This window comes from Podarcis vaucheri (assembly GCF_965113315.1).
Source record: "Podarcis vaucheri genome assembly, chromosome: 3".
In the NCBI taxonomy this organism is placed as follows: domain Eukaryota; kingdom Metazoa; phylum Chordata; class Lepidosauria; order Squamata; family Lacertidae; genus Podarcis; species Podarcis vaucheri.
Window position 1 is genome coordinate 30279031 of NC_138761.1, and position 22380 is coordinate 30301410.

Sequence of the window (22380 nt, forward strand, 5' to 3'; positions counted from 1 at the left end):
CTGAGCTTTCCTCGTGTCTCTCTTGATGTAGTCAAACCAGCACGATCTGTGTACAAGAGGGAGGTCTATCCGCAGGCCTGGGAAATCCCCAAGTTTTACAGTACAACTTTTAAAACGAAAAACACCTTAAGGGTAGGGAACCCTCAAGACAGCCCAATGAGGATAGAGAGAAAGGGAGGAAGAGGGAGAGGGAGAGGGAGAGAGTAATGTTGAGTGATGAGGGTACAAAAGTAAAACTGAGAGAGGTGACAGGAAGGGAAATGGAATGGAGTATCCTGGGCTAAGACATGATTGGCTGGAACCTTGGACAGAAGCAGTCAGCAGTGCAGTATTTTGTTCCTTATCAGTAGTACTGGAGATAATCAAACTTAACATCTCAGAGCTGCGATCCTGAACGGTTTGGGCCTCGGGTAGCAGTTGCTGTTGGATGAGGAAGAGGAGAAGGAGAAGGAGGAGGCATTTGTGGAGAATGCCAGAGGCAGGGAGCAGCTTGAGAGAGAGGATGGGGCCCCCGCTGGCTCCCTCTCCCAGTGATAGACTTTGGGCTCTCAGATTTCAGTGGCGCCCTGTGTGACGCTAAAATTAGGCACCCCTCTGCCTCTTGCAGGTAGCTGAGAGGCAAGGAGGATAGTAGAAGGGAGAAATTATTGGCACCTGGAGGTAAGAAGAGCCTCCTGGATCCAGCCAATGACAAATCTAGTCCAGCATCCTGCGTTCACAGTAGCCAATCAGATGCAGGGACAAGAGCACTTCCTGCCCCATGGTTTCCAGAATCAGGGATTCAGAAGCATCATTGCCTCTGAACATGGAGACAATCATGGCTAGTAGCAACTTGATAGCATTATCTTCCATTAATTTGTCCATCTCCTTGCCCTGCAGTTTGACAGATGAGATATATGTTTTCAGGAGCCAACCTGTTTCTGTGACAGTAATTCGTTTTAATTGTTCTAAGTTTCTGGATGTCATATTGTTGTACCCTGCCCTGGGACTTCCTGTTGAAAGGTAGGTAATAAATCATCATCATCTGTATCTTTCCCACCATTGCTCTTTGCCACACTTTTCTCTTTCTCTTATCTCTGAGAGGAGTAAGGAAAGACGAGGGAGGAAGAGAGACATAGGTATATAAAGGGTAGAGACAACCCTCTTGTTGTCTGGATAGGTCATTTCCTGGTTCACTCCGAGAAATTATTTCTAAATGGCCCCAGGGATGAAAGTGAGATCTGCCCTGAGAAATCGATGGAGTGTGTCCACCCCACCTGCTCTTTCTAACTCATTTTTTATTTAGTGTGAAACATTTAAAAATAGCCCTGTAAATGCAGATTCAAAAGCAGATGCAATTCATTGTCACCAGCTTGCAAGAGGCTGTGAATAGGAGGGAGTGCATTTGACAGCCCTGCAGTGTAAACTTGTACAGTGGTACCTCGGGTTACAGGCGCTTCAGGTTACAGACGCTTCAGGTTACAGACTCCACTAACCCAAAAATAGTACCTCAGGCTAAGAACTTTGCTTCAGGATGAGAACAGAAATTGGGTGGCGGTGGCGGGAGGCCCCATTAGCTAAAGTGGTACCTCAGGTTAAGAATAGTTTCAGGTTAAGAACGGACCTCCAGAACGAATTAAGTTCTTAACCCGAGGTACCACTGTACTGAGTAGGGCAGCTAAGGCTCCAAGTGTAATATTGTCCAAAGGTATTCGATTGCAAGACGGGAGCTGGGCTGAAGGTTTCAACAACCCTGCTGTGCTACCCATTGCTATTTTCCTCAAGTTGCAGGTTTGGCTGAAAGAGAAGTACCGTATTTTTCCTGTGTATTAGACAAGGTTTTTTGACTCAAAAATCATGTCAGAAAACTGGAGCCGTCCTATACATGGATAGTGGCAGGGGGGAGGGGGAGCTGCGCGCCACCAGCCAGCTGGTTGGCGGTCCGCACTCCAGGGAGCTTCCTGCCCGCAGTGGTGAGTGGGGAGCGGCTGCCTACTTTGCCAACCCCCAGCAACAGCCCTGCTGGGGTGATGGCGCGCATGCAATTCCCCCTTTAAAAAGCTCAACAACTTTGGGCCATCTCCTCATTTTCTTTCAATTTAGTCCCCCAAAATAGGGGGCGTCTTATACATGGGGGCATCTTATACATGGAAAAATATGGTGTGGGTGTGGGTGTGTGCATATAAGTCCTGCAGTGTGGTTCATTGTTAAAATCCTATTGCAGGTTGGGGGGCTGTGCAGAGTGTGAGAGAAGATCCTGAAAACCCTGCAGTGGAAGCCTACTGTTAACCTTTTAGGTCAGAGGTAGGTCTGGGGGTGATTTGGATTCCTTGTAAGAAAAAATTGCCATTCCTCTGAGGTTGCAGCAGAGATCAGACCCAGTGGCGTAGCGTGGGGGGTGCAGGGGGGGCCGGCCTCACCGGGCACAACATCTGGGGGTTAGGGTTAGGGGGCGCAAATCCACGGGTTAGGGGGCACAAATTACTTGCCTTGCCCCGGGTGCTGACAACCCACGCTACGCCACTGATCAGACCTTTCAGACTTTATCCCAGGCCAAATTCAACACCCTTGAGTGCCACGCACCATTGAATTTCATGCTGACTAGTTGTACTTTTAAATGTTCAAAATCTAAAAACAAAACAAAAAACCCAGAAAAATGAAATTTTGCACGTGAAATAAAACCCAAGTTACAGCAGTATCTCATGTATTTGACTTTTAACTTGGCTGCCACCACTGAGGGGAGGGTCTCTAAAGGTGACCTTAATGTGTGAACTGGCTGATGTAGAAGCAAGTGATCTAGAAGGAATCAATGAAAATGTAAATTTAGAAATGATACATTTTAGCTCTGGCTTTCAGGCCCTCTGTACTGCGTCACCACAGAACATAGGATGCTGCCCTATACAGATCCAGAAAAATGGACCCATCTCAAGGATTTCACACTCTTCAAGTTCGGGGGGTGGGTGGGTTATGGGTAAGTTGCATTTGCTGCCCATCTGTCTGGCACGCTGCTTTAAGAATCTCGATGCACAGCGTTGTACCACTCAGCCACAGCCCTTCATGCAAAGAACTGCACTGCCAGTTAGCTTTTAGAAATTCCATGTTTACCGTCGGAAGTGCCCATTATAAAAGACAGCAGAAAAGCCAGACGTGTGTGCCATGCATGCGCATACATATAGAACATCCCTGTAACGTGCTGCGATGTTCCACACACCATTGTATAATTCACCTTACAATGCTAAGCTTTTCCTGTTGCAAAATCTGGCATGTTGGATCGTATGTTATGTCTGTGTGCCGTTACCAGTCATTATAGTTCTGCATATATTACAAACATTACCCCGGGGCCCTCATGAACCCTGTCGTGCAAATTTTCATAAGGCAATTTAATCCTACCTAGTGGGCACTTAAAACCTCCTTGGGGTATAGGCGCTAAAAAGAAGAAGTAAAAAGAGGGGATTATGACAATAAGTGCCATCGAACAGACTGCAGAGCCTTGAAAGCCCCCCTCCCCTTTTTAGAGGTATAAAACCTTCAGCGTCTCAGACTGTAATTCTGTCTTAATTGTTCCAAAGATGCTAGTCATGGTTGTGTGTGTGTGTGTGTTTAAAAAAAGGAAGAGGCTAAACTGAAACCCAGAGCCCTTATACTGGTTAACTAGACAGAACACAACAGGTCCTATGACCTACTTTTCCTTTCGACAGTGCAAGTCAAAGTACTTAACTTCAATCACTATCTCATTTACAACCCCCCTCCTTCCAAAAATAAAAAGCATGACAGTTAACACTAATATGATGGTAATTTCATATTGTTTCTGCTTATGAATTTGTCTTCCCGTTATTAATCATCCCTTAAAGTACTGACGCTGCAGAATCCTGACGTTGACCAGCAAACCATGTACTAAGGACAGTAGCACCCAAAAGGAAGGGGCTACGTCGGAACTGGAGAAGCGAAAAGTTTTATTAACACCAGAGGCCCATTAGAGTGCTCTCTGTTCACCTTCAGTGGAGCAATAAATGAAGAGAGCCAGAGAGGAGAGGACTCCTACTGTCTCTGCGCTGGTAATGCACAGCCAAGCTGTAGTCATGTTGTAACGCTTGTAAGAAACAGATGTTCCTTCCCTGACAAATCTCCTTTCTTGATTTATTATTCATTTGCTCAAATCACAATGGAAAGTCTTTGGCCCATTAATTAAATTCCAAGCAAAATAAAATTTGCAGCAGAACTCATTACTGGTAAATGACTTTGACACTTCATCAGATTTGAAGGTAAAATAGGCGACTTTAAGGAAGTTAAAGGTGGCGAGAGCTCGGCCCCTTTCTGCAACCGTTGCAAGATGATAAAGATTGTGATGAAATTTTTATGTTAAGCACTGATCTTGAAAAGTTCGGTTTGGTGTCTTTCCTGTTCACCCCCTCCCAACTCACCCCCACGCCAATCCCTTTTGCTGCAAGTGCTAGGATCGTTCAAACAGAGGGGCCCCAGATAAAGAGAGGTATTTTAGAGAATAAGAGACGGTGCTGTGAATTAAAGCGCAGGCAGAGAAGTGGGATGTGTTTAGCTTCCTTGTTTGGATACACGTTGCAAACAAAAACAGCAAGACCACACAATAGCGGCAATAGGAATCCAAGAGGCTTTGCTGAGCATAGGCACAATGTTCTATAATATGCAAGGAGTGATTGAAGCAAAATTGAATTTTTAAAAAGAGAGGTGGCAAGAAGGAAGAAATCATTGTGAAATGTGGGTTGAAAATGCTGGGTTGTTTTTTTTTTATGACAGCTGTAATACACTTTGTGAAACTTGGGAATCAATTTGTCTTAACTTCCAAATAATACAAAGGAAATTTGCCTCCAACACTAAGCTCCAGATCTGGTTTTCAGTCTGATAGTACAAATTTGGTACATGCAATACTTGGTCAGGAAAATATAAAAAAAGATTATTGACAGCATTAACTTAGTACTGATTCTATCATCAATGCAATTGTAAGTAGCCTTTATTTACACCATAAGTATTTGCAGGATTCAACTGTGATATTCATTAGAACTTGTACCTGAATTAAAAATTAAAAATGGAGAAAATGAGACATTTAGGAATTCAGAAAATAGCACGCCACATCCAGACTAGTACTGTATCACTGGCAAATACTGATTATTCATTTGTAAGATATATCTGTCACCCTTCAGCAAAGATCCCAGGTCAAGTTACAAAAATAAAAAAAATACGTAAACTATAAAATATAACAAATTACTGCATTAAATGGGGGGGGGGTGTATTTGCCTAGTGAAAGATGTTGCTGCCAGATGAGCCTTTCTGGGAAATTCCACAGTTGAGGTGCTACCACCAAGAAGGCTCTTTCTAGGGTTGCCACTGATCATAACATCAGTGGGGGCTGAAGCCCATTAAGACTAGAAGGAAGTCAGGGTGACCAACAGCAGCCAATGACAGACAGAACCAACTAACTCTAGATTTGTCCCCATCTGCTTTTGAGTTCCACTAATGCAATACTGAGACTATTCAGGAAAATTGTGTCAGCTGGTGTCCTAGACTGGTTGTGAGGAAGGAGTGAGGCAGGAGGGTGGAGGTTGGCAGGACAGTTCCCATTCACCCTAATGGACCACCTCCATTGCATTACATGGGTGGTGGGGCCTTTGGAAGAGACCCGCTAAAGGTGGCTAGGCATACTTGGGATAGCAGACAAGAAACAGGGGTAACTCTCTTGCCCTGGCGCCACTTTGAGGATGGGTGCTAGATTTTGTTTAATCACCATGAGGATTTGTAATGAGAGACCTACTCAAAGAAATGTTTAGTGGAAAGCAACCAAAGTGAGATAAGTTCTAAAAACAACACCGGGAGGATGTGGTTGACAACCTGTTTGTTCTCCCAGGTGTCTGAAAGCAGCAGAATAGACAGACCAGCAACAAATGCTGCCTGCTGTGCATGGCTGCAGCTGTTACATTACTGTCAGTCAAGCAGCCTTTGGAGGCATAGGAGTCGTCATCAAAGAAACGGTGGAGAAAGCCACACAGGAACACCTAGGTTCTTGCCAGCTGCTGATGCTGCCGGAAACTGGTGCTGCTGGTTCACATGGCATGGGGGTGAAGGTGAGGGAACCTGGTCCTTCCATGTCTTTGAACTGAAAGGCTGTGCCATTGGCTTTGGAGGAAAGCATGGGAAACTGAGAACATAAGAAGCAGCCTTATACCAAACCAGGACCTTGGTCCATCTAGCTCAGTAGTGAGTGGCAGTAGCTGTCCAGGGTTCTAGAGAAACATCTATCCTAGTCCTATCTGACAGTGCCAGGAACTGGGCATGGGACCTGCTTCATGCAATGGATGTGGTGTTCTCTTAATGAGCTGCATCCCTTCCCTCTTCCCCTTCTACTGAGCAATGGGGTAACAGATGTAGCTTGTGTGAGCAGATGCTCATTAGGAGTTATTAAGTGGACAATTTTAAAAGGATACTCTTTCTGGGGTGCTTTTCTATTTTGAATGACTCTCAACTCAATACCTTACTCTTCTTTTTGGTGTGTGTGTGTGTGTGTGTGTGTGTGCCCCCAGTCATTTCCCTGATGTCTTTGTTTATAGACTTGTCTGTTGGGGGAACATAGCATAGTCATTAAAGCAATCCTCAATCACTTGGAGTACAGGGGCAGCTCTGGCTACAGTTCCTGCCTGAGTTAATTGATACTTGGCCAGCAGCCGCAGCAGGTGGAGCAGAATGTATGATGCTCCCTAACAGCGCTGGCTCCCCCTAGCCTTCACGAGTGCATTTGGTGAGCCTATCTATGTTTTGGACAGAGTGGAATCCTGGTCAACTGCATCTCACTTATCACAGAAATTCTGTTTTTGCTGGGGGAACACTGGTTTTACTCATTAAATAAAATGAGTGTGTTAGTGCACAGCTTTCACAAATTGTAGGGAGAGTGGGAGACACTCATTGATCATGGTAGGTATTCAATTTGACCACAACCATGAGCATAACAGGTGTGTCACAGGAGATGTCTTGGTGGGGCTATGTTTATTTAAAGGTATGCAAATTATCTGCTGTGTGACTGTGTGGAAACCTAGCTATTAACCAGTCAGTTCAGGCTAACGGTGTCACACGAAAGGGGGTGGCTTAACTCCATCCCCTTCTATCAGCCCCACACCTAAGCGTGGGTAGGAAGGCTTTCCTGACCCATCCTGTCTCAAGGCCCAATAAATCAGTGATTGTCACAGGTTAGCCAGAAAGGGATTCCTCACCCAGCCAACAGGCCCCATCAACCTAGAAGGCAAGCCTCAGGTTTCACCTTGCACCTGCCCTGTGAAACTACGGCCCATGCTTACCAGGTATGACCAAATTTATTAATACTATTATTATTTAAATTTCTATGCCACTTTTCCAAATGAATATGCTCAAAGCAGCTCACAAGGGTGCTATAAAATGCATATCAATACACCGTTACAATGACTATCAGATACTAAATCATTTCAAAACACTCCAGCCAATAACTCGATTTGATTAAATGAACATTTAAAGACATCAAAAAACAAAGCATCAATCAAATATATACATCAACCTAGTCAATACTGCCAAACCATCAAATTAACACAATGAGAGAAACAGAGCAGAATACTAAAAAACCAAAAAACCACAAACAAACACAAACAAATATAAAAACCCCAGTCAGTGAGGTCAATAAGGCAACTTGGAAAAAAAATCCTATTCAGCCCCCAAAAGGCAACCAGTGAAATTTGCAAAGTACTTGGGAAGGGGAGACCTGCAAAGAACAGAGAAGGCCATCAGAGGGGCAGAGTGGGTTTTAATAGCCCCCTGGCCTCCAAGGTTCTGGCATAATGTGTGAGAGCACGCTATGTGGCTGAAAGCCATGCCAAGATTTCAGCCTTGGTGCAGCTGTAAAGGCCTGCTGCTACCAGAGCCCTGGGAGCTGGATGGCTAAATGTCCTGGACCCTTTGGCATTCTTAGAAGAGTGGGAGAGAGGAAATTCAAGGCTAAGGCAAGGGCTGCACAGCCCTGATGATTCCTCCTTTGCACACCTTGATTAAGTGCTTGCAGCTGGGGAGATGGAACAAGGAAAGGGAATGATAAACAGATGCCATAATGTCAATATTTTAAAAATGGGAAAAGATAGAATCAGTATTTCTGAAGAAGAGGAACTTAAAGAAATCACTGAACTATCTGAAATGAAAAGGATGCACCCGTTGGTTCTCAAAGACAACTGCAAATAAGAAAAGCAATGGAAACTTGGGTAAAAAGAAATACAGTTGGAATTATCATTTTATATGAAGAGGATGGTGTGTGGAATGTAACGCTCAGAGACAGTTATAAATGCAACTCACTTATATACTGACTATTCCCCAAACTGTTTAAACTGATGACCTGTGATTTAAACAGATTTATTTCCATTGGCATAAATGCAGCTAAATTGGCTTAAAGTCAAGTTCTTTGGCTTAACTGTATTGAGGATAGTTACTTAGAGTCAATCAGTATTTGCTTTGATTTATTTGTTTTTAATGGGTTCAGGAGCTTCGATGCACACACAGATTTCTGTTTGCAAAAGCTGCCCTATTAAGCGGATCCACCTGCATCTTAGTTTGGTTCCTTAGCCCTGCTCAGGAATGAACTATGCAGTCTCATGTGCAAGAGATCCACTTGTGCCCTTCTGAAAATGCAGAACTCTGGGTTAAGGAAATCATGCAATCAATTCATTGGAGAGATGAAAAACAAAAACCACTCCACTAATCACCACAGTTTTCCTAGTGAAATGGTTCTAAAATGTTTTGTTCAAAATACAGTCACTCATACTTTATTTTTGTTGTTCAGGTGAGCCCAACAGTGGACCCCATTTTCTAATTTGCTTCTTCCAGTATTGTAACAAACTGTGGTTTCCATGAGCCTGCCTTGTTCATTCTCGTACGGGGGGCGGGGGGAACCAAAAGAATATGGCTTTGTGTACCAGAAGTGTGGCAGCTCTTCAGAGGCAATGATCCAGGTGGATATCTCCAAGGACAGGGCCTGTTCAGTAGTGGCCCTTTCCAGGAAGGCTTGCCTGGCACCATCCTTGTGCACTTTTCACCACAAGATAAAGAGCTTATTGTTTCTTTATTTCACCACATTTCTATACTGCTTGGTTGCAATAAAACCTCAAAGCAGTAACCTCTGCAATCTGGACTTTTTTATTTTTAATGTGTTTTTAACTTGGGGGTGCACTAAGTTCTGCTTTTTTTGTACTTATGAACCCCCTGTGGGTTTATGTTTTACTGTTTATTTCAGTTGGTTTTTTTTTACTTGTTTATTGTAAACTGTTCAGTTGTTATGGAATGCCATAAATGAAACCAAAGAGAGCATCTTTTCAGAAGCTTTTTACATGGACGGAACATGAAATTTGGCTTGACCAATGTTAGGACTTGCTTCTAAGTCTGCTCTGTTAAACCCATGTGGGTGGATGCCATTAGACCCAGGCATCTAATCATCAGATATCTTGTTCTTCCTTGCTCTCTAGTTGGGCCAACACATGCAAGCTATCTCATGCTGCACCGTTAGAATAATCTGCACCACTTCGAGACTGCAAGTGTGTCTGTGGGGCAGGGGAGGTGATTGCATTTGTGAATGCCACCCCACTTGATAAACTCAATGCTGGTTTTGACCTTTAAAGCCCTATGCGGCCTAGGACCCTTGTACTTATGGGACCACCTCTCCTGGTATGTCCTGCAAGAGTAATAATAATAATAATAATAATAATAATAATAATAATAATTTATTTATACCCCGCCCATCTGGCTGGGCTTCCCCAGCCACTCTGGGTGGCTTCCAACAAAATATTAAAATACAGTAATGTATCAAACATTAAAAGCTTCCCTAAACAGGGCTGCCTTTAGACCTGGCCATGTGTACACATTGCACATGAGCAAAGATGTCACCTGAAAACTCCACGTGTCACACTTAGACCAACTAACCAACAAAGGCATAGAAAACAGGCAGAGGAGGCTGGCAGGCTGGTTCACAGTGACTTCAACTCGGCACCCGCCTGCTCCCTATTTTCCTGTTTGCTTACCTGGAACCTGGTTTACTGGACTCCCCCCCCCCTCTGACCTCACTTTTGGACCCTCAATTGCTCCTCCCATTGAGACATTTTGGAACACCTCATTCTGCTCAGCTGCACTCAACATCATTTAGGATAGAAATTTACTGGGAAAAGATATATGAGTCAGAGGGAATTTTAAACAATTGGAGGTGAAAATAATTTTCGAACTTACCTTGCGCACAGCAACTTACATTAGTTTTATGAGTTCCAAAAACGTGTTTGAATTTTAACATTCCCCTCTCCTTCCATCTCTGACTCAGGAATTCACATAAAGTAACATAATGAAATTTTGAATATGATTTATGTAATGTAGAGCTTAAGTTGCATTTCTCCCCATTGTTTCATCAAACCATCATTTTTTTATGATGTTTATATACAAAAGAAACATAAATGGTTGGTGATCCAAAGGCTAATATTTTCAATTGAAATCTAAACAGATTTTAAAACAGGCACAATTTGAAAAATGAAACAATCAGCCTTGTTAATTGTTTTGTAATTATATATAGTTATTTTAGTTAAATTGTATTTTCAGCTTAATTTTATGCTAAACCACAATTTTACTAAGAACTGAATTAAAGATCAGTATACAAATACTGAAATAAACCAAAAGGAATTGTGGTATGTTAACTTAAACAATTTCATGTCAGTCAGATTATCCAAAATAAAAATAAAGCAAAATTTATACCATCCACATTTATATTCTAAAGTTTTTAGAGAGTGATAGTTCTAGTACCTTAGGAAGTAAATAACTATTCCAATTCAACCCATTAATTTAAAAGGCACTTCTTCAAATCTGCTAAACACCCCCCCCCCAAGCAATCCAGAAGGAACATGTGACTTCTTTAAAAATCAGGGCAATCTAATCTAGACCACCAGACAATAAAGAAATTAATTATATCAATCAGTCAGATTTTTAGTGTTGTAGCCGATGGCCATTGCAATATAAATCATAAAAAACAAACATAACCCAATAATAAGTTAAAACATATCCCATTTTTAGAACTATGAATTATCAAAATAGAAAATTGTAAAGTTCCCCAAATCACGTAGATTAAAAAAAATCCCCAGTGGCCTCAAATCAAATTCAATATGAGCATGTCATTGTCACAGCACACACATGGCACGGCAGAGTCTGCCTAAATTGAGCTCTTGCAAGTCCCACTGATATCGTAAGGGGGTGATTTGCAGTTCAGTCCTGGACAGGTTTCCTCAGAAGTAAATCCCATTGTTGCACAATGAGTATTTCTCTTAAGTGAGTCTGCAAAGGATTTCAGCAATAAGCATGTGTTTCATTCTCCCACGGGGCCTAAAAAGTGTCAAACTTTAATGTGATCTTGTTCTGAGCTAATAGGAGTTATGCATAATATTATATAACAAATTATATGACAAGTGGCATTGCATTGTTAGCCTTCCAAAGGTATCAGACTTTCTTTCTTTCTTTCTTTCTTTCTTTCTTTCTTTCTTTCTTTCTTTCTTTCTTTGGAAAAGCATTCAAGTAATTGATAATATCAGATCTGAGAGTGGTGTCTAGAAGAAATTAAATCTGGGGACTAAATATGAACACATATATAGACATACATTTGAAATGCTTCCTATTTTGTGTGATTGATATATAATATATATATTACATTGCATTATAAATCTTTCTTGAACTTTGATGTCGGCTGTACCTCTGTCTAGTTCAATGTAAGTAAATTATTCTCTGTGTGACTGCCTTTTACTGTATGGGCTGTCCCCTAAATACGATTTAATTTAGAAACAGAGAGAAATGGTCAATAGTCTTATGAACGAAAGGATGCTTGCAGCTGGAAGCAGGTCCTGAAAACAAATGCCGTTTCTGTCCTGCTTTACAAAGGTCGGTGCAGCATCTTAACAGCAGCGGCTGTTTCCAAATGCAGCCCGTCTCCCTCTCTCTCTGTGTATATATTCAATTAGGGAATAAAACCAAATTGAAGGGGTTAAACATTGTCTGTATTCCCAGTTTCTGGTCCCCCTCAATTCCCACTGGGTTTTTTAAAAAAATGTAACGAGAAGAAAAGCAATTAACGGGCTTAGGAAGTAAAATTTTCCATATGAGACTTTGCTTTGCAAAGAACCACGGATTCTTTCCAGGGGATGCGAAAGGAACTGAGCTGAGAGGTTTTAGTTTTTTGAAAACCACATCTATATATGGTTATATTTGTATATATATCTTAGAGGCTAGGAAACAACTCCGCTAACATAATAGCCAAGACTATGGCCACCGCAAGCAGTCCGTAAAACAGAAGCCAACACAAGGAAGATCAAATGCCCATTTATCAGCACCAGAGGAGAGTTTGGCTTTTTATAACGTATTGTTCCTTATTCCCTGTGAGGCAGCTTTGTTTGATAAAATGCTGAGTGCAGTGTAAAAATATCCCTTCTCTCTGTAATTTGCACTCCTCTCCATTTAAAGCTATTCTTGCTGCAAACGAGAATTGAAAGCTGCTAAAATTAAGTGGTGTCAGTTTTCAATGACACTTTAATGATAGAGCGCTCAGCAAATGAGATGAGAATGAATCCCAGCATCTCGGCTAAAGATAGTAACTGGCGTTAAACAGCATCATGCTCCAGCTAGGCTACACTTCATCTGCTTCATTCATATTTAGTAAGGAGCCGAAATTGGGATGCTGTAATTAAAATGGTCATAAAGGGAGAAATGTAAATGTCTAATGCAGATAACGTGAAGCAACACAAGCTGGATAAGTCAAAGCTCCTCATAGAGTCGTCACCTTAAGGAATAAAGGTCATTAAAAATAAATAGGAAACAAATTATCTATTTATTTATGCAAAGTAGTTGCACAGAAAAGCTACCAGAGTGGGCATGCCCACAAAACCTGTGTCCTCAGGAGTACAATCGGAAAAGGCACGACACAAAAGGAAAAGGGGATAAGGAGGGAAGAGGAAAACAAACCCAGGAACCAAATTGTTGATGGTGCAAATAAAATAAATAAATCAAGAATAAGTCATAATGACCAGCTCAGATGGAAACAGGCGGCTCACACTTCAACAAAAAGGGCATGGCAACTCCTAAGGAATAGTACGGCAATCCTGATCCATGACTCTCAGGGTTCTAGTTTCTTGAAAACAAGCCTACAGAAATAAAAACGAGAAAAAAGATGAGGAGCTCCCATGCCTTATTAAAGGCATATGGCATGCCATTTCACACAAGAGTTGTAAAAAAAACCTCTTTGTCTACACAGGGCTTTGGCAGAGATCTTATGAAATGCCTTCCATTAATTTAATGTCATTCTTTCTTGTCTGAGTAGGTCTGGGACAGACTAAGAGCTCTTAACAGGTTACTTAATTAATTAATACCTTTAATTGGACACCCTAGGAACTATTGGTTGAAGGGTGGTATAGAAATGTTTGAAACAAGCATCTAGGGACAAAGTAATAACTGTACCTGGTAATCTGGGTCTGGAGAGGCAAGACCCCCCTGCACCCGAATATAATTGTACGAGAGAAACACAAATTTGGGGGACATCAAACTACATGCAATATTAGTTTGGCTATAATACAAAATGTTACAGTACTTGTGGTAATTTCTAGTTTTGCCTGACTTGAAGTTCTCAGTCATTACCATATTGGCCTGTATACTGATTTTAGGTGCATATTTTCAAGTGTGGATATGCTGTCCATTTCAAGATTGAGACACACTTTAAAGAACTTAGTAAATGTTAGGAAGCACCTGCTTCCATTCCGACTTCTTATATGTTTAGCAAGGTAAGTCTCCGAAATCTTGGATGCACACAATTGGGATACAGAGAAAGTGCAAAGGACAGAGGCAAGGGTGGATGAAGCGACCATTACAGGAAGGATAATATAATGTAGGGTCCCAATTTTAAATAATAAAAAATTAAAGGTGCCCTCTGTGAAAATCCCTGGAGGTATCTGCCTACAATTTGGCTGGCTCGATCCACCATGAAGCAGCTGCTATGCCAGAAAATTCCATCCACTTCTGTGAAAGGAAAAAGAAAGCTGTAGCCTTTTTCCCCCTTTCACATTCCCCACTATAGTAAATAGGGACTTTTTAACAGATCTAATTCGATCCTAAATGAGTCAAATGAGAGCAGCTGTGAATCAGATTGGGCTGCTTCCCAAAGTTACAGATACAAGAGGAACCTTGTGCCTGGTATATAGACCCTTCGATATACAGCCTAGGCTATCAAGATCTACCAGTTACTCCAGGACATTGCTGAGCGACCTTGTATTGTTTGCCTCAAATGCAGGATGGCTAAATGTGGTTTTGAAACCCATATATAAGTCTCTTTCCAAGGTGCTGAACCCACCTTCCTCTTTGCCAGCCTGAACTACTATTTGTGGCATATGAACTGTTGTCTTTCCTGTTTGCTCCAGTCTTCCCTTAGTTCTGCTTGGTTTCTAAATGCTTACCGCAGGCGGCCATATAAGGAAATTCCCCAATATTAGCCTAACCATCCCCACTACCTCTGTGCTAGTAACTAAGGTTATGGTCCAAACAAAGTGGGCATTGGGTGGCCTGGGTTTTGCCTTCTATGTAACTAACCACCTTTCCCATTCTGCAACAGTGGGATATTAACATTTCAGGCTACAAAGACATTTTAATCGGTGTCAGCCATTTTGTGTAAATAAGCATTCTAAACATCATACATTGTGCGGTTTTGTTTGTTTGTTTGTTTGTTTGTTTGCTAATTCACCAAAACAATCCTAGTAGTTTGGGTTAATTTCTATTAAATAAGCAAAGCAGCATTGGTATTTATTAGTAAAGGCGCTGCGGGTTAAACCACTGAGCCTAGGACTTGTCGATCAGAAGGTCGGCGGTTCGAATCCCCGCAACGGGGTGAGCTCCCGGTGCTCGGTCCCTGCTCCTGCCAACCTAGCAGTTCGAAAGCACGTCAAAGTGCAAGTAGATAAATAGGTACCGCTCTGGCGGGAAGGTAAATGGTGTTTCCGTGCGCTGCTCTGGTTCGCCAGAAACGGCTTAGTCATGCTGGCCACATGACCTGGAAGCTTTACTCCCTCAGCCAATAAAGCGAGATGAGCGCAGCAACCCCAGAGTCGGTCACAACTGGACCTAATGGTCAGGGGTCCCTTTACCTTTAAACATATTCATTGCAATAACCACTGTGGCATGTAGCTGTCTCCAGTAAAGATCTTCAAAGTAATAGTAAGATTGTAAGATATGTGTTGCACAATGGATGAAAGAGTCTTTATTCAGGGTTGGGGAACAATTGGTTAGAGTGTGGTACTGATAATGCCAAGGTTGCAGGTTCGATCCCCATATGGGACAGCTGCATATTCCTGCCCACAGCGGGTTGGACTAGATGATCCTTGGGGTCCCTTCCAACTCTACAGTTCTATGATTCCTAACCCTTTATTGAGAAGTACTGGGGGAAAGTTGTAGCTCAGTGGTAGACCATCTGCCTTGCATGCAGAATTCCTAGCATCTCCAGGTAGGTCTGGGAGAGACCCCTGTCTAATAATACCCTGAGGAGCTGCTGCCAGTCAGTGTAGACATTAGTGAGTGAAGTGGACTAGCAGTCTGACTCAATATAAATATACAAAGTTCATAGTAACCTATGTGTAGGTTGATTTCATTGCGAAAGGTCAAACTCCCCCGAACATTTTTTTAAAAGCAATGTTTTTATTTATTTTCATGGTACAGAAGATAAATTTTGAGAAAACAATTTGTTACGACAGTAAACAACAAAAAAACTTGCCCTGACAAAAATTTGTTGACTTCAGGAGTGCTTCTCATTCTGCAGTTCTCAGACTTTTGTATCCTGACCTGCTCTTAATTATAGCCAATTAAAGTCTTTGCATTCCAATCAATGGGCTTTACATTAGGCACATGATTCCTTGGGAATATAGGAATAAAGCCGAAAGACCAACGCAAACCGTTTCTGCATGGACCTTTCACACACACACACACACACACACACACACACGGAAAAGCAAGGAGACAAAATAACTATTGAGTGAGACAGGAGGATGGGAGGAAAATCCAGTATTGCATCAAGCACTAGCCTGAGGTTCTGTGACAGCAGAAATAAGGTGACATGGAGCCATACATGAGTGGACAACATGCCAGCTACACAGAGGCCTTTTTTATCCTCACACATGTCCCCTAACCGGCAGTTTACCCCCTTCAGACACAATGTTAAGAGACGCAGGAAGAATGTTCTCTTTTTGAAAAGTGTCACATAAAGTAGCTTACCAGCTTGGTTGGCAGAAAATCATATTTTCTGATATCTGATGTCACATTTTATTAGATTTAGGGTACTATTATCCTACTTACTTAGGGGTTTAAAAGTATCCTTTTTATAGCTAATGCCACAGGTAGAATGTTAAACTGGTGGCAGGGGTTTTTTGCAGTAAAAAGATGAGACTGTTATTTGCGTGTGGCTATAGATTTTTTTAATATTAAAAAAAATCTTTCTTTTTAGTGCCCCAAACAATGCATTTTTTATCAGTGTTTTTCATCCAAGGTCCTTTAAAACTTTTTACCTGGTTATTAAAGTCTTCCATTACATATAACTTGAATCTCAATTGTGAGATTAGACATACGAAAGAAATCACAATATAATATTTGACACAGTTCTAAATGATGGATAAGAAACAAGGATCATTCTGATCTCTTTTTAAAAAGTAGATTGTATCAGACAAAATCAGGGAATCCCCAGCCTTTTGGGACCCTGGAACACATTTGACCCTCTTAGGAACTGTTGCAAACAGCACAATATACCCATTTCAGAGAAGGAAAACTGGCAAAGTTCAGAACTCCCCCCCCAAAAAAACAACAACAACCAGGCAAAACACTTACACACCCCAAAATAGGAAACAAAAAAGTCAACATCCCTCCCCCTGAACCCAGGGAAACAGTGGTGGCTGGTAGCCCCTGGACCTAGTGGGGCAGTCTGTGGCCAATGAGGCCATACAGGTGGGTGCAATAAGGTCACATGGATGGGAAAAGGGTCACATGGGTGGGACCAAGTTGTTTTGGTTCTTTTCCCATCCTCCTCCCTTGCAAAGATGTAAAAACAAAAGAATTGCAGTATTTACTAAGGTTGCCATGTGTCCTCTTTTTCCAGGACACACCCTCTTTTTCAGGGGTAACGTTTCTGTCCGGGTAGATTTTTTAAAAATTTGCCAAAATGTCTCTGGCTATACTTTCTGGATGAGACATAGACATAACTGGTGGTTGAAGACTTTCTTTCCTCTTCTCTTGCCTCTCTCAGCAATATATCACAGCTTCTGTAGCCTACATTTAGTAGGGGTATTTAAAATGAGTCATCATAGTGTCCTCTTTTTTGCAGTTTCAGAAACCTAGTGTCACTCCTGCACTAACAGTGAAATCCAGGATGAGTCTCAATTCAATAGGGTTTATTTCTAGGGGAATAGGATTGGAACCCAAATGATAGATAGATGAAAGATAGATAGATAGATAGATAGATAGGTGATGATAGATAGATTTAGCCATATGAGAAATGTTTTAATTAATTAATTAACAGCCCCAGTGAATGGGTGCTCTTTCCATTCATACGCCAGTCTCCTTAAAGACTGCCATATTTTGCTTATCCAGAAGCAGTGAAACAGAAGCCAAGATGCTGCTTCAGGGCGATTGACTTGGATTTCAGTGCTGGCTAACCCTATTCATTTGTTAGATTAGAACTGTAAGAACTGAGCCCATTGGAAAAGGTTTCTGTTCTTTTTGTCAGCTTGGCTTTGGTGATGCAATGTCATGGCGGGATTCATTTGAAGGACCTTCAAATGAATTCTTCAGAGGGAAGAATCTAGGCAAGTGGCAGCAGAGATAGTGGAACTGGAGAGGCTGGAAGAGATGCAGGTTGCAGGAGAGAGCTGTGTAGATTTTGGAAGGTATGAGCAGGGAAGAGCTGGGAGCCTTTGGAACCAGGGCTGAACTAAAACTACAAGGTGCATTGAATGAAGATTGACTCCTTCGTGTAACGACCTCTCTTTCTTCAGCAATTTTTCAGACAGCCCTGTGAATGGGACCCAAATGTTCACCAACTCAGAATGAAGGCAGGAAGCAGTGCCCCTTACATTGACTTGGTTTTGTTAAATCATCAAATGCCAAATCTGATCAGCTTTGTGATGTCATCAGGAAGTTTTGCATTCCAGCCCTTACTCCGTTTTGGCTTTGTGACATCATGCATATTGTCAAATCTGATTGACTGCATGATGTGACATCATCATATCACCTATGTAATCCCTGAATTGGCCAAGATTTCCTTAGGAAAGCCTCCACCCCTGTTTGGGGGGGGGGAATGGTACCTGTGCTGCAGGCAGAAGAAATAAATACTTGCAAGCCGCATGTGAAAAATGCATGGAAATGTAAACCTTGGAGGAGGGTCATTAAACTTTTCACCAATCCTAAGTCTCCCCTCTTACCCTAAAAACTAACTGCTGGAAAAAAATTGGTTTGCTGCACAGCACACATAGATGGGCACCAGCCAGCAAAAGAGTGGGCCAATTCATATACAAGTGAACAGCATGTGTACAACAGGACAGAATGTCAGAGATAAAACAAGAGCCAGAAACAAAGAACCAAGAGGTAAGATTGATGGGACACAGCACAGCAGAGCAGAGCCAGGAAGACTTCCTTGCTCGAAGTCTCAGCCCATACATCCCTTTATGCCATTTTACTGGTGAACGCCTTTGAAAATCATTGGTATGCTTTTTTAAAAAGTGTATATTTTCTATACAAAGTTTGCATAAAGTACTCACAGTTTGGCAGAAAGGGATGGTATGGGGTGCAATGGCACACAGCAGGAAGGAATGGAACAGTATAGACCTGGGAGATTGAGGTAGAATGATCTGGTCAGCCTATCCCTCTTAAAGATATCTCTTAAAGAGGTTCTATCTCTTCAGAACTGTTTGAATACTGTATATAAGCCTTTAGACGAGAGTAACTATCCCTACTTATAAAAGCAGTAACAGGCACTCTCGGCTCAGAGAGGACCTTCATCCTATTAAAAGGAACTGACTGGGTTTAGTTGCATTTCTCGTTGATTTCAATGGGACTTGGCCATGCGGTGACTGAGTTTTGCTGGATTTTGCCCATGGGTTTTGACACCAATGGAAAACTCAGTAAACTGTGGGGATGTCCTGATTCTGTCCTTCATCGTTTAACCCATCAATGAACTGTCTCAGCAAGGAAAATGGTCTTCATTACAGAGGTGAATTAACTTGATAGTTGCCTGACTCTTGTTCATTGCATAGCTTTAGGAGTTGAATGCGTGACCTCCAAGAGCGCCCTACTCCAGTAGAGATTTTATCTCACAATCAGCTGAGATTGAGAGTTTACCAATATTTAAAGAATGCCACCGAGCACCAGGTTCCATGCGTTTGTCTCCTGTACCCGTCCAATTAGAAAAATAATCCATTACAGAAAATCTTGATTAAGGAGTTGACTTATTCTCTGCTTTGATTAAAATCCAACATTACACTGAAATCAATTGTTCGGTCTTTTTGTGAAACCTTTATAAAGTGCAGATAGAAGACCAATCGGCCAGTTCTCCCTTAGTTCCCACTCACCTTTCCGTGTCCTCTGATTATAACATCCAATGAAAGAAGGAGCCATTATTTCGATTGCTTCCCTCCATCACTCTTGCTACTTTTTTTTTTTTTACTACACAATGCAGGCCTGCCTGTCTCTGCTGAACTTGGGGCTCACTTTCTCTCAGTGCAATCCTTTTTAAAGGCCCTCGTGCCAGTGGCCATCACAAAAACATATTCTGACAACATGGTCCCTGGGCAAGTTACGTGTTGCATGATAAGCAAGCTTCCCTTTTGTTGGCTTGAACTTAAACTTATTGCCGGTCAGTTTCATTGGATGACCCCTAGCTCTGGAGAGCTTGCAGTGAGTGAATAGCATTTTGAGAGAGATGGGCTCAGATGTCTGCCTGGCCATCATCAACTGTGCCCAACATATTTTGATTACAGCACAGAGTTGCGGGAAATAGCATAAACCCGCCCTTGTCCTTAGCTCCCCATAGTTCCAGCCTTTGAGTTGGTTCAGGAATGGACAACCTCAGGCAGAATGTGGCCGTTGAGACCACACCCTTGCTGCAGGTTTTCCCAGTCAATAACGACAGACACGGGTTCTTTCAGAGGAAGGTCAGAATTTATTCACCTGTGCAGGGGCAGCAGTGAGAATCATTTCTCAAAGGCTGTGCCCCGTTTGCTCTTTGGGCCTGCTTTTTATGGTATGTGACAAACAGCTTACACAATATTACTCAAGCAAGCAAGCAAGCAAAGAAAGTGGAACTTTACAGAAGCAGGCAAAAACAAGAACTTCTCTAGCCTTCTCTCCCCCCTGTCCTGTCCTGTCTGCCCCAAACTGTGAGCATGTGCAGATTTTTTGCCCAAACTGCAAACGTGCAAGTTTAAAAATGGACACTAGTTCACGCCGCCTGACGGCACAGAAGACACCAGTTAGCTCATCTTCTTGTGACTGACTTTCTGGCATAAATGGCTTACATGGCACTTTCTGCTAGTCTCCAGGGTGGGGACTGTTGGGGGAGATCTTGCCTCATTCTACACCCTCACCGGGCCTGTTTTGCACCCTCACTGAGGGTTTTTGCCTAGCTGGAAATGTCCTTGAACTCTGATAATGCTTTTTGTTTGCCTGGATGAAGAACATGGAGAGATGTGTGACTGTGCAGAGAGGGAGAAGTGTGTGAGTATGCAGAAATTAGCTTCCTATACAAACCAAAACAATCACATTTGTTGCCCACCCACTGCTGGTATGTGGCATTCAAAAGATTTCCCAAAAGGGATGATGGCAAAAATTGGGTTTAGATGTGACAGGTTCCAAAGCCATAAACACCGCAAGAAGCATAAACACAGGACCCCCGCATGCACAGTGGGGCTGCCGCCTCTCCCCCCCACTCATGTGCCCCCCAAAACTGGCTTGGGGGTGGGAGTGGAAAACCTGAGGGTTGTGCGCAAGGAGAGGAGGGGTGGTCATTCTTTCTGGCAAGCTGAAGTGCTTGCTGTGACAGAAGAATCAGAAGAGCACAACTGAATTCTTCCCTCAGAAATTATAATAGACAAGTGAGACCTGCAACAAAATGTTGCAGTTTGAAGGGTCTCCTATTTAGGGTTCTGACCATGCCCCCTTTGCAGTGTACTCCACTCCTTTCTCCCGCCCCACCTGACTTCCTGTTTTTTTCTCCCAGGAGCCAGTCAGCATGTCCAGGCCTTGCTGGGCTTTTGGTTTGTTTCCTCCCTTTAAGAGTCCCCTCCCCCTTAAAGATTGTTTTGTATTTTTTAGTGTCTTGGCTTGAGGTTTCCCACGTCTGCTGCTATGTTCTTCTTGTGCCTGGGGGGTACTGTTTTGGCTACAGCAGGACAGGCACATGGATAATGTGCTTGCGATCTGTGTGCCTAAAAAAAAGACCCCTGATGTTTAGCTGAGTTGCTTTGTGCTCTTTCCTCTTCAGCTGAAATTTTGATTTTGAGTTGCTCTGTATAAAACAATGTTTTGTGTCCATCATTCTCTATAGTGGGGGATCCAAAACTGGCTATAGCTTTCTTGCCATCTGGTCAACAGGGATGAAATTTACAGGCCCAGTAGCCTGTGCACAGTGGACTAAGCCTTCCAAACTGCAGGCAAATAGAACTAGGGGCTTTTTGTGGGGGGCGTAAAGGAGATTGTAGGGTGGGGTGGGGAGTTGTCCCTGGTTCTTTCTTATTTTAAAATAATCAAGAGGTGACAGGGTGGTGTACATTTTTAAAAAAAAGCTTTGCAGATTCATACCAGCTCTGATACTTCTCTTTGTAAGGCCTATCTAGATTGTTGCTTGCGGAATTCTGAAGAGCTCTGTGGTTTTCCTTTGTTAGAGCAGAGCCACAGAAAAAAAGATTCAACTTAAATGAAGCTTTAAACTTTAAAAACAACAACCCTCAACTGCTGTGCTATAACAAGAAAATAAAGCAGCTCAGAGCTCTTCCGAACTCTGCTGGCAGCATTTTCACAACCTCATTTCTTGCAGAGCCAATGGATCTAGAGGGCTATAGAGCTATAGGAAAGCAATGGAGTTGCAGAATATGGGGCCTGATTTGGCTCAGGGGGGTTTACTGACATTGTGCTTTGACTTGGGGTGGGGGCGGGGGAGAGATGCAAAATCACCTCAATACAATACTTTGTGTCATTATTCAAGCCTTCACAGAACTCATGCACACCCATTGTATATTAGCACAGTCGGACAACCTACCGCTATCAAGATGTTGCTGGACTCCCAACTCCCATCAATATCAGACAAAATGGCCAGCATCTGGAGGCCACACGATTCCT

At 42.5% G+C, this 22380-nt stretch overlaps 1 long non-coding RNA gene across 1 annotated transcript in view; it reads right to left on the bottom strand.

Annotated features, from left to right (window-relative positions):
• The window catches only part of LOC309529774, a 28352-nt gene extending 8624 nt beyond the window's left edge, over positions 1-19728 (bottom strand). The window contains exons 1-3 of the long non-coding RNA XR_014218442.1: positions 19617-19728; positions 18807-18873; positions 17121-17319 (exon numbers count right to left, since the gene is read on the bottom strand). This is a non-coding gene — a long non-coding RNA (uncharacterized lncRNA). The remainder of the gene's footprint in view (positions 1-17120; positions 17320-18806; positions 18874-19616) is intronic.
• Positions 19729-22380: the final 2652 nt, after the last annotated feature.